Here is a 13,537-nt window from a genome sequence, read left to right as displayed (position 1 = left end):
CCCTTAGTTTTGGATTGGGTTATTTGGGTGGTTGTTTGGTGTCATAATAAGCACAATACAGCTTGTGTTTCTGTGTTCCCGTTGACTTTTCAAAGAAGAGGTTTTGGATTTTAAGCAAGTGATTTCATTTCTATGCATGATCATAGTTTTTATCATGGGATTAAATGAGAAAGCAAAAGCCCAAAGTAATCTTTCCCAAACCAAACAAGTTAAGTTCTCACAAGGTAATACATTCTACTGCATAATAATATTATTTTAAAAACAGTGGTTGAGTGCTCGCTTCGGCAGCACATATACTAAAATTGGAACGATACAGAGAAGATTAGCATGGCACCTGCGCAAGGATGACACACAAATTCGTGAAGCGTTCCATATTTAAAAAAAAAACAAAACAGTGGTTGAATATATTCTAACTTTCATGTCAGTTGGGCACATAGCATGTGGAGAGATTCATTCTGTATTGACCAAATATGACTACATACAGGATTGGGGATTATCTCCTACTGTGTAGACTGAAGCGACTTAGCAGCAGCAGCAGTGTGGATTTTTGGACAAAATTATGCGAAAGTTTCCTACTCTTCCTGACCCATTTCTCCCCATGAGGACTGCCTACTGGCACCCTCAACCAAGGAGGAAACATGCTTGCTCCTTTGGTAATAGGAAGTGTGACATATTTCCAAAATGGAGGACTATGTTTATAGTAGGAATTTTAAGAAACTCCTAACAGACAAAAAGCAAAGGGCAGTTAGTTGAATAGAATGCTGTCCTGGGAACGACCAGTTGTGTCCCTGGAAGGATGCTTCTTATGCTATCATTAGTCATGCACCTTCTTAAGACAAAAGTGAACGAAAACACACAGGTCACAATAACTCATCTGTGCAATGACATGGGAAGGGTTTCACACGGTCATGGACAAAGCATGCAAGGGTGAGCACCTGGAGGCTAAGCACCTCATCAGCTAGGAAACATCCATGCTGAGCATTTTATGGAGCCTGGGCCAAGTGTGCTCACTCAGTTTAGGCACAGTTTCTGGTCCATCTAAATCATCAAGGGTGGACTGCCTTGGGAACAACATGGTTGCTTCCGTGTAGCAGCTAGCAGCACAGTTACAGAGGCACAGTGTTAAAACAGAACCGGAACATGAGTCACACACCTCAGACCCAGATGCCGCCATGTATCAGACCACACACCACTCCAGCACCACGGACAGTGGCCACGGCACCGGGGCTCCAGGACAGAGGGGATGAAGACAGGATAGCACTGGGCTGAGAACAGAACTGCTGATAAAGGATGAAGTGTCGCTCTTTGGGTGCGGCAGGGAACTAGAATAATGACAAGACCTGACCTCTCACAGAGCAGAATTCATCTTTACAATTGTATAGCTGAGGGTTATTTTTTTTTCAATACAAGAAATATATTTTATTCAGAGCCCCCCTTCTTCAATCCTGAGTTCAGTTCTTATGCAGAAATAACTGCTCAAGTAAAATTTATATAAAACTGCCATTTAAGAAAACAGTTTCCAAAAGAAAAGAAGGAAGCTCAGGATTGACTGCAACAAACTGAATTTTCCACCCCATCTTCTGAGTGATATTCAGTTGAACCAAACTGGATGGCTTGAAGAAGAGATGCTGGTTTCATAGGCAACTGGATATAAACCAACATCAAAAGGAAAAGAAAAGTAATGGTACGAAGGCAGCAACATAGGAAGGCCAGAAGTGGCAGGGTCATTTTGTCTGTAAACTGTTCATTGGGCCTAATGAGAGGTTTTCTCAGTGATCATATTCTAGGTCTCATTGGGTGTCAGCAGAGTGAGATCCTACTGACTGAATCCTCAGCGCCTGTCACTCAACAGTCTGGGAGAAAATCAAGGTAGATTCAGAACTGAGCTGCTACAGCTCAGATGGAGGCATGATTGCAGTTCACATGCAGAGTTTAACCCCAGAGAGGAACACCCCCTTAAGCTCTTGTCATGGAGGCTCAAATAATAACCACTCTGAATGTATCTAGGAATGTTCCTTGGGATGTCACCAATGTTTCCTGAAGGAAGTTTAATTTATTTTCTGGGAAGGTAGAGGATGTCTGATTTCATAAAACAGCCATTTTTTTACATCTGGATTTGAAAGAAATCATGACTGTTCCAAGAAGTCAAAGGGAACATAAGTACATTTGTTAGGTTCCTACCCTAATCCCCTCTACTGTCTGCTGAGGAGAAAACTGGGTGAGATGGGGCAGGTGTGGCAACTCCTTGCAGGCTGGGTCCTTGAGGGTCCAGGCCACATAGAGCATGTGGGTCCCTGCATCCCTTTTGGGGGTGATGCTACCTGCCCCAGGGCACAGGTGTGGTGACAACAAATGTCCACACTGGGGTCCCTCCCAGAGAAGACCACTGTCTCCTCAGAAATCAGTGTGGCTTCCTATGGACTCTATTGCAGACACACAATTGTTTGGAAAGTTTGAAAGTTTCCTAAACAAACAAACAAACAAAATAGTGTTTTCCTTGGCCTTTAAGAAGAGGGCAAATAAGTTCACTCACTTACTAAGGGCATAAATGACCTATAGTGTGTCTCCCTTTACTTTATGTTACAAATAATGAGTAAAAGGACCTTAAAAATAATTTTAAAGGTATTGGTTTTCTAGTAGTAAATTTATGGATGGATTGACCATTTAAAAGTGTTGGAATATTTTGACAGGCAGTCTTTGTTAAAAGGAAAACAATGAATTTTAATATCTCCCACCTCACAGGTTTTGACTATGGGTTCAGATTTGTCATCTCGGATGAGATTTAAAGGCAGTTACTTGATTTTATTTTAGCCAGTCTTTGTTTTCTTTTTCTTAATCTCCCTCCCAAATTTGTGGTTTACAATGTGTAGTTACTTTCTTAACTGACCATATTATTAGTTGTTACACAGCTGAAAGTTACGAATACAGGAACTGTGTATATTTATTTTATGAACAACTGATTTTCAGTTCACTTTCTAATTTTCTGTTTGATTCATTTGGTTCAGAGTTTGGTTCTGGAGCCACTAATCTTAAGCCCGGCTCAACCATATTACTCAGGAAGCCTGTGAAATGCCTGAAGTTCTATGGGAAAAAAATGTGTAATTATGTGGGGTTTCCCCCTTTGGGAACCAGTCTACAGCCTCATAAACTTTCATGAGAAGTTCATGTCCCTATCAAATGGGAATGATAACAGTACATTTCAAGGGGTCAGTTAAGGAAGAAATGAGGAAACCCACACACACTGTCAGTGCAGCCCTGGGGAAGGGTCATTGCAGGGGCCTGTGCGAAGCAGGGGTGTGACCCCACAACTCGGAAGGTGGGGCCCACAGAACCACTTCTCAAATTTTTATGATTCTGTATCATAAAGTAAAATTTCTGAAAGGAGAAGATGGAGGACAGCAACAGGTGGCAGAAGATTCCAGAACAGAAGATACTTTGTGGAACAGCATTTTAAAGGCATTGAAGATGCAGTTCTTGATACAATTATTCATTTTATGTCAGGAGGCTCGTGTAACTTGACTCCAGCTTGGAAATACATGTCCTGGTCTCGTGGGCCATCTGGGTCTTTCTAATAATTTATTACTGATTGCTGCTCCTCTCTGCCCTGAGCAGGGGCAGCAATGCTCTGCTGGGCCATGCCCATGGAGACAGCCCAGAGCGGCTGGCACCCCCAAGGTTCTGATTACCTTGCACCTCTCCCATCATCTTGCACCTCTGTCATTCCTGTGGAAAGCAGCACTACCATGGAGTACGTGACATACCTGGAGATGCTGTCATGGGAATCCAAGCTGTCCGTCCTGGGGGCAGTCTGTGCGCCTGCAGCGGTGCCAGCATGGCCATCGATGGTGTCCAGTCCTGAGTCCCTGGAAAGGTTCATGATGTGGTTCTGGTAGTACATGTGGATGCACTCCCGGGTCGGGACGATGCCCTGTGGAGAGGGAGACACTGTCACAGCCCTGTGTAGACACTGGTGCTTCTCAGTATGGACAACACTCCACCATCACGCACATGTTGAGCTGGATGAAAAACCAATCTAGTCAAGCTGAGGATTGATGTCAACTCACTGAATTAATGGTGCCAGATGCTACTGGGTATGATGAACAGGAAATCCCCCTTAGTTTAAGGGTGGTCAATTGTGTGGTCAAATGTATGGTCAAAAGTATGAACCTGCAGTTGTGAAATTAATAAATCATGGGGATGCAATGGTGACTAGAGTTAACGATACTGTATTATGTATTGAAAAGTTATTAAGAGAATATATCTTCAAAGCCTTCACAAGAAAGAATTTATAACAGGTACAGTGATGGAGGTTAACTAGACTTACTGTGGTTATCATTTTACAATATACACAAATACCGAAGTTATCATGTTGTAAACTTGAAATGAATACAATGGTGTATGTCACCCACATCTCAAAAAATAAAATTAAGAAGAAATTCCTTCTCATATGTAGATAATTTTGCTAAGTGAGAGTAACCTTTCCAGCTGTGACTATTTTTTTCAAATGTAATCTATAAACTTTCTATGGCTATGTTTTGTCATAGCTGCTCAGTCATGTCCAACTCTTTGCCACCCCATGGACTGTAGCCCGTCAAGATCTTCCGTCCATGGGATTTCTGAGGGAAGGACATTGGAGTGGGTTGCCATTCACTTCTCCATGGGATCTTCGGGACCCAAAGATTGAACCCGGGTCTCCTGCATTGCAGTTGCTTTCTTTACCATCTGAGCCTCTAGGCGTGTATTTTCCTAAGTTTCCCTGTAAGACATTTCTGGTCAAACATCCCAGACTAAAGCACATGATCCTGTATGAGACACAGCAGAGTCAGTGCAGCTGGGGACCACGGTGACGAGAGGGGACAGAGTGAAACTCCTGGCCGAGATCCCAGGACTGTGTGTGTGCGTGTGTGTGTGTGTGTGTGTGTGTGTGTGTGTGTGTGTGTAGTGTGTATATTTTCATTCTGAGTATGGAACAGACTGAAATATATATTTAAAATAAAGCAGAGGTGTTATGCGAATACTGGAGAGGGAGGATTTTGTCTGAGCCTCCGTGTAGATCTGGACCCTGGCTGTCAGAACCTTTGTGACTCAGGCAGAAGTGAAGCAGGGTTGCAAGCAGGGCTACCTTCTTGATCTCCCTGGTTAGCATGCAGCACTCTATCCTCAGGTTGGTGGAGATGTCAATGTACTGCGTGGAGATGCAGTTGAGGCACATGAAACTGTCCACGGTTACCAGAAACAGAACCCAGGCGAACATCAGAATATTAAAGATCCTCTTGATGATGTTGCCCAGGACGAAGAAGAGAACCTGATTTAAAGGGACATTGTGCGCTCATTCATGGTGCTGTGTGTGGACCAGTGGTGTTTTACCAAAGGCAGCCCTGCCTGGTTTTCTCCTTGACCCCAACATAGAGAGACAGAGCTGTGGGGGGTGGGTGGGCACAGGCATGGAAGTGGTGGGCAGGGTTTTCCACGCCTGCAGTGGCAGCTCCCAAACCAAACTTGGATAGAATTGTTAAGTTTTGGTCGAAGGATCAGTGGGAACATATCCATATAGAGACTCAAGGTCTGATTAGAAGCACATCCTGAACTCAGGGATATTTGCTACTGGCCAGAAACAGTCTACATCTATCCAGGTAACTGGGTCCCTTAACGCTTAGCTTTTTGTTGGTTCTGTTGGTTCAGCAAGACACTCATGTTTCCCACTGCAGCTGAATTGCAGTTGAAGACCTATCAAAGGTATTTTGTACAGAATTCAGTCCACACACTAAGACTCTATCCAAACCCCTGAATCATCTTCCTCATATGTATTTAATGACGCCAAGCTCTGCTAATTATAAAATTCTACCTGTGTGCTCAGTCCTTTCCAAACCATAAGAGCCCTGAGATGCCCACTGACCCTGGGCCACCTCCTTCCTCTCAGCTGTGACTGGGATCCATCTGGGGAGCTACGTGTGTAAGGTTCCCTGCCTTAGCCATGATGTTAATGAATTGAAACAAAGACTGACAAGCAAAGACCTACGGTCTGTCAAAGCAGCTGGTCTTCTGGACACACACCAGAGGAGTCCCAACAGAGTGCAGAAGACAGAACATTCTACAACACTGAACCTGGAGCACTCAACTCAGCAATGGGCAGAAAGGATGGAGGCCACTTACATGAAGGTTATCTTTCTAGATGCCATGCCATTAAAATTATAAAAAAAGCACTTGGATGCCAGACACACCAACAGGTGTCCACAATTCTGAACCTTCACTTAGACCTAGAGTGTGGAGACAGGCCTCAGCCAGGGTCTGAAAGCAGGTTACTTGTTTCCATCAGAAGTTCCCTTAGAAAAGTGTGCATTAGCTTACCTTGTGGCTCAGATGGTAAAGAATCTGCCAGCAATGCAGACGACCCTGGTTCGATCCCCGGGTTGGAAAGATCCCTTGGAGAAAGGAATGGCTATCCACTCCAATATTCTGGCCTGGTAAATTCCATGGACAGAGAAGCCTGGTGCATTACAGTCCATGGTGTTGCAAAGAGTCAGACACAACTCATCCACTAACACTTTCACTATGATCCAGACTACAACCAAACCAAAGTGGAACTCTTCTTGACAAAGTGAAACAACATCTTAACCCAAATTGTGTTCTTCAGAAAATATTTGACAGATGTTTCAGACACTCGCAGTTGAGAAACAAATACTTTCTGTCTCCTTCATATCCCAGGTCAGTTTCCAGATGTGTATAGTTGAGTATTTTGCCCTTAATAGAAACATTCATTCAACACAGATTTTTATTTTATGACACAATCAGAGTAACAGTAAGAACTCCAAATCAAAGGATGTGAAACATCAAAGGCAGTCTATGATCAGACCCTTGCTTTTCAAAATGCTATCCATGGACCAGACACTTATGCATCAACTGGGATCTGGTTAGAAGCACAGAATCCCAGGTCCACCTCAGAACATCTGAATCAGAAGCCACATTTGACAAGATCACATTTGACAAGATCACATTGGACATCTTGAGGGATCTGAATGCACACTGAAATCTGAGATCTAGTTTTCAAACTGTGTTCTGTGGCACACTTTGGGGGCCTCTATGAAGAGTGGGTCAGGAAGAGATTAGGAAGAAGGGGGATGAGGAGCAGGCCTCGCTTCAGCTGAGCAGCCTGCCTCTGATCTGTTTAGGAGGCTGAACCCCACTCCACCCCCCAGTTAGATAGCCTATGGACACAAAGGTTGGAGAATCACTGTTCAGGACCAATCATCTAATTTTCTACAGCACAACTGACAACTTCCAAATAGCATAAGGGAATTTCACCAAGATCACATTAGAGTCCCTTGACCATTGTTAGAGGATTCTGAAATTTACAAAGTCTGGGAATCAAGAAAAATCTTCATAGGCAGTGTTGCTGGAATAACCTCCCAACTGCAGAAGTAGAAGCAAAGACAGACCCTGAGCCCCAGTGGGAGACAACATGACATCCACGGCTGTGCCCTGGAAAAGCCCTGTGACATGAGCAGCATTTTGGGTACCTGGTTTTCAACAGAGGAGAGAGACACCCAGAGATATTAAGTGCCAAATCTACACAGCAAGAGAAGAGCTGATGTCCAAACCCAGGTCCCTGGATCCCAAAGCCCAGACTTTGGATCATGTCATTCACATCATGAGCACAAATAGGCAGCCCCTCTGTGTGCCCTGTGCATTGGCCCAGCCTATGAGCTACATGGGCACACATCCACCCAGAAAAGGAGTCATCCACCCTCATGGACCTGTGGGATACAAATAGTGGGCTTCTGTGCCAATGCCTGGGCTCCTGCTCTAAGCTCAATGCATGGAACATGCAAATTCAGTTGCTATATCTTTGTGGGAATGAGAGTTAATAATCCATTTTAATATCCATTGCTATGTATCTGACATCTCCATGCCTTGAGAAAGATAGAAGGATTAAGAAGGCAGAAATGATCAGAGGAGGAAAAGAAAATTAAATACTTTATAATGTATTACATATTAGGTTTAGCACCTCATTTTTATATTCACACCCTCCAAGCACTGCATGGAGCTTTCTGCCATGGAAGCTCTTATTCCTAACAACCTTTAATTAAAACTGAAGCTGCAAAAAGAAAAAGACAATCCAATCCAAAAATGGTCAGAGCACTGAATATACATTTCTCCAAAGAAGACACAGATGGACAAAAGGCACATGAAAAGAGTCTCAATATTCTTAATTATCAGACAAAGGCAAATCAAAACTCCAAAGAAGTATCACCTTACACTGGACAGAATGGCCATCATTAAAAAAAATCCTACAAACAATAAATGCTGGGGAGGGTTTAGAGAAGAGGGAACCCTTGTACACTGGTGGTTGAAAAGTAAATTGGTACATTCAACATGAAGAACAGTATGGAGGTTCCTTAAACAGTTGCAAACAGAACTACCATATGATCTAGCCATCCCACTCCTGGATATATACCAGGAAAACACAACAAACCCAGTTTGAAAAGATACAGGCATCCCAATGTTCATTGCAGCACTATTTATAGTAGCCAAGATATGGAAGCAATGTTAATGTCCATCAACAGATAAATGGATAAAGAAGATGTGGTATACAGACACGCAAACACACACACACAGGAATACTACTCAGCCATGAAAAATAATGAAGTTATACCATTTGCAGAAACAGGGATGGACATAGAGATTATCATACTAAGTGGAGTATGTCAGAAAGAGAAAGACAAATGTCCTATGATATTAATTATATGTGGAATCTAAAAACATGATACAAGTGAAATTATTTGCAAAGCAGAAACAGACTCAGAGAATAAACTTCTGGTTACCAAAGGGGAAAAACAGGGGAAGGGATAAGTTAGGAGTTTGGGATTAACAGATACACACGACTATGTATAAAATAGTAGTACTGTGGTGCTGGGGAAGAGTCTTGAGAGTCCCTTGGAGAGCAAGGAGACCAAGGCAGTCAATTCTAAATAAATCAACCTTGAATATCCATTGGAAGGACTGATGCTAAAGCTGAAGCTCCAATATTTTGGCCACCTGATGTGAAGAGCCAACTTACTGGAAAAGACCCTGATGCTGGGAAAGACTGAAGACAGAAGGAGAAGAGAGTGCTAGAGGGTGAGATGATTGGATGGCATCACCGACTCAATGGACATGAGTTTCAGCAAACTCTGGGAGAGAGTCAAAGACAGGGAAGCCTGGTGTGCTGCAGTCCGTGGGGTCACAAAGTCGGACACGACTGAGTGACTGAACAACAGTGTATAAAATACATAAATAAGGTCCTACTGTATAGAACAGGGAACTATACTCACTATCTACAATAACCTATAATGGAAAAGAATCTGGAAGTATTTATATAGTGAATCACCTTGATGCACACCAGAAACGACAGACACAGCGTTGTTAATCAACCATGTGAAAGTGAGGGAGAGTCACTCAGTGGTGTCCGACCCTGGGACGCCATGAACTCTACAGTATACAGTTCAAGGAATTCTCCAGGCCAGAATGCTGGAGTGGGTAGCCTTTCCCTTTTCCAGGGGATCTTTCCGAGCCAGGAAACAAACTGGGGTCTCTTGCATTGCAGGTGGATTCTTTACCAACTGAGTTATGAGGGAACTTCTAAATATACTTCAATTAAAAAAAAAAAAGTGAAGTTGGAAGAGCCAGCCAGCAGATGGCACAAGCAAGCAGCACATTACTGTCAAACTCTAGTTTCATTTCAGACACAAAGCTGGTCCCTTTCCTAGTCTCCTCCAAGTGTCATTTGGGAACACTAGGTGGGCAATACAACAGGCCAAGGCCACCATCCCCACATCATTTTGTCTTCACTGCCTGCACTACTCCTTCAAAGGCAGTAAGCAAGGGGCCCACACTGCTAAACTCCTCCTGGTACTTGAAGCTGCCACAGCTCAGGCCACTGGGGAGTTACTCTGGGCAAACCTGCACCATTTCTTCCTTCTCTGCACAATGCACCAGCAGCAGCCACTCTGCTCAGCCTGGGGAACACTGGGTGCCACAGGGTACAAATCAACTTCCTTCTGGGGTCCAGGAGAATCTGGGACCAATTCCCTCTCCTCTATGTGTGTTCAGTCGCTAAGTCATGTCTTACTCTTTGTGACCCAATGGAAGGCAGCATGCCAGGCTTCCCTGTCCTTCACCATCTCCCAGTTTGCTCAAATTCACGTCCACTGGGTTGGTGATGGTATCTAACCGTCTCCCGACAATAACTCTCAGAACATAAAGACCTAATGTCATATTTCTAAACTTCTTTCTGGATTCAAGAAGAATAATTAGAAACCTCATCACAAGCCAGGAGAAGTCAGCCTGTGGAAGAAGGTGCCCATGCCCAGTTCAGCGAGGACAGGCACCAGCTGCCAGAACCGCTCATCCTGGAAAGAGCTATGCTAGTCGCCTGACTCACCTGTGCACCCCTCTTGTCTATCTGCTGCCTGACCCTGTGTACGCGAGGCACACAAAGCTTTGTCAAATCACTGTCTAACCAAATGACTGAATCAGTGAATTCTTCTCAGACAGAGAGGCAATGGCTTGCCTTCAAAACCAAAATGAGAGCATTAATCAACTGTACCCAGGGCTATGGCCAGATGCCTTAGAGTCGCCCCTGAGTTGGACCCAGGCTCGAATCCCAGGCCCTTTCCCGTGACCTTGCTCCAGCTACACAACTAGGCTCAGTTCCTCCATGGGTCTGACCCTTCTGGGGGCCCTTCCCCCATTTCCCAGCCAAAAAAACCCTCTTCACTATGAGACGCAACTCAGACGACACTCCCATCTCAAAGCCCTCCACAGTCCCTTGATGTGAGTCAGTGTTTGGTTCCCCACATTTCATGCTTCCCAATCTCTGCCTTATTTCAGGCTCTGCACTTTATAGATCTGCCTGGAAGATGCAGTCCATCCTCTCCACCCCCAGCCCTGAGTGAGACAGGGGTGAGTGAACACCTGATGCCCTGCACAGTGGGGGACCCTCTTGCAGGATGGGTGTCCTTGGAATTGAATATGCTTTGCCTCCTGAGGTCTGGCACCCAGACCGGACCTCTCACATCAGGCTGTGCTTACACTGGGTCTAGCTGATGGCCAGGTGGCCAGCACACTGGAAGCAGTTCTCCTGCCCAACCCAGCTGTTGTCTGATGCGAAAGATGACAAGAGCCCCTCCCACCAGGCTGCAAGCAGGGCAGAGCATGGTGCCACCAGGCCAAAGGCACTTGGCATCATGTTTGTACACACAGCCACTGCTCAGACACCCATTCCTGGTGTCAGTTCTCCTGCTTCATCAATAGCAATCACGAGGCCTCAGACACTGTGAGGGCCCGACCACCAGGGCCCACTGTGGACACCTCCAATGCCTGTCTGTGCTCTGCACCTCCCGACGGGCTGGCAAGAACTGTCCGGTCAACATCACAGGTGAAGGGATGCCCTACCCAACCCTGCCTGCTCCCTGTCCCCTTGGTGGTGAGTCCCCAGACAGCCTCCTGCACCAACTTCCCCCCCACCCTGGGGAATAGTCTCATGAAGGACCCATCCCGAGAAGGCTGGCCCTGGAGTGGTCCGAGGTGAGATGGTGAGATGGGGCCTTGCTACGGGGTTGACATCCCTTGCCCCAGTGGCTATGAGATTCCATCCTGGGGGTAGTCTGTGGTGCACTCAGCCCTGGGCTCAAGGCCACAGCCTAGCTGCTGGAACTTTCACTGGGCTGGCAGGGAGAGAGGAATTCCCTGGCAAGTGAGAAGACCCAGGCGTGTGGGACAAGGAGGCAATAGAGGGAAGTGACTTCTTTGCTCTGCTGTCCACAGGGGCCTGAGCAGCTTAGGGTGAAGTACAGTGAGAACCAGGGGCAGAGGGCCAGGGTCTCCCCGGTATCTGATAAAGCTTCAGGCAGTGGACAAACATCAGTCTAGGATTCAATAGAATTTGCTGAACCTCAAAGACACAAATGTTCCACCAAGGCAGGCCAGACCTGCTGTCATCGGAAGTCCTCTTGGGCAAACGTGAATCCCTGATACGACGGCCAGGGAGACTGGGCGGCAGGCCCCTGAAAACCAGGACTACTCAGACGTCTCTGAACTTCTGAGCCTGTAGCAGCAGCCCACCCCCCATACCCCATAAAGAGCTGGTGACTCCCTAACCCAACTGCCAAGAGAGCAAACGAGACCAGAGTCCTCCCTCACAGGTGCCCTCTGTCCCAGGAAGAAGGGGAGCTGGCTGCACTGAGCTGCAGGAGGACCCACAGCACTACCAGAAGGAGAGCCCAGGAACTGTGGGGAGAGCTGGTCCCCCACTGCCCAGCCACCAAGCAGAGCGAAGTCACCACACAACACAGGCAGAGCTTGCCAGGTCTCATGGTGGAAGGGAAGGACGACAGCCCCCACTCCCCATCCCCACTTCCAAGGCACTGCAGCAGAGTTTGCAGGGTCGCACTGAGTGGCCAGGAGCCAAAGGCCATGACTAGGGCTGCCACTGCCCAGAAGACCGGACCCACAGGGCGGGGCAGGTGGTTAGTACAACACAGCCTCCCGGGGGCTCAATGGATGGGCAACGGATTCAGGTGCACTCCAAAATGACACGGAGGCCAAGGGCAGCCACCCCAGTAAACAGGTCAAGATCCCTCGTCCAGGTTCAGCCCCCAAGCCATTCTCAGATCTGGAACCGAGGAACAGGGATGGGGGGAAGGATGCTGCAACACCACAGCAAACAGACAAGGGAATGACTCCAGCCCCTCCCAAAGGGACCTCAGGCTCTTGGTCAGTGACCCCACATAGGGAGGTGGGACCTTCAGAGGGGTGGATGTTGCTAGATACAGGGTCAACTTAACATCGATATGACACACCTGGTTACATCTGACTCTGCAGTCACTTGGGCAGGACCCCCTGGGCTGGGCTTTCTGAGCAGAGGGGGTCAAGGGGCAAGGGACACAGGGCCATTCCCGAGGAATGATCAGTCGGTCTTGAGCTGGGAGAGCCTGGAATGCAGTATGCCCCAGAGCCAGTGCAGGGCTTAGTGAGATCTGGGAGAACATGTGATGTGAGTGAAAGATGGTAAGGCCGAACGGAAATCCTGCATAAACTCCAGTGAGTAAAAGAGAAATGCATAGAAAAAGAGGGGGGGATACACATCCCACTCATGAACTGGAGAACCTTCTCACCTCTGGTGGTGCCTCATGGGCACTTTCTGCTCTTTACTCCTCACACACTCTCTGTGCTCGGCCAAGTCACCATGGTGAGCATGCAAGTACTCAAAGGGTAGCCAGATGGGGCTCCCACCCAGAGCACAAGGGTCCACACACTGAAATCTTCTCACCATGGGTATGGGATGGCAATGTGCACTCCAGACCGCCGTCCCTGCTCCTTGATCTCAGAAACAAACAGCTGGACCCATTCAGTGGGCTGCAGCCTGCTGTCCAGAAGCCCCCTCCAGTGCTGGGGGCCTGGTGCCCATGTCATGGCCAACTTGCCCAGATGGAGGACAGTGAAGAGCAGTAGACCCCAGAGTTCAGGAGTGATGGAGACACGCAAACCAGCATGTCCT

General features: G+C 46.7%; 1 non-coding gene across 1 annotated transcript; it reads left to right on the top strand.

Moving 5' to 3' along the window:
- The first annotated feature begins 272 nt into the window (after positions 1-272).
- On the top strand, positions 273-379 carry LOC122436078. Its single transcript, XR_006267850.1, has one exon. It is a non-coding gene; the product is annotated as a U6 spliceosomal RNA (small nuclear RNA).
- The last annotated feature ends 13,158 nt before the right edge of the window (positions 380-13,537 follow it).

The sequence above is a fragment of the Cervus canadensis genome, chromosome X (genome assembly GCF_019320065.1).
Source record: "Cervus canadensis isolate Bull #8, Minnesota chromosome X, ASM1932006v1, whole genome shotgun sequence".
NCBI lineage: Eukaryota > Metazoa > Chordata > Mammalia > Artiodactyla > Cervidae > Cervus > Cervus canadensis.
This window is presented reverse-complemented; position numbering and strand designations above follow the sequence as displayed.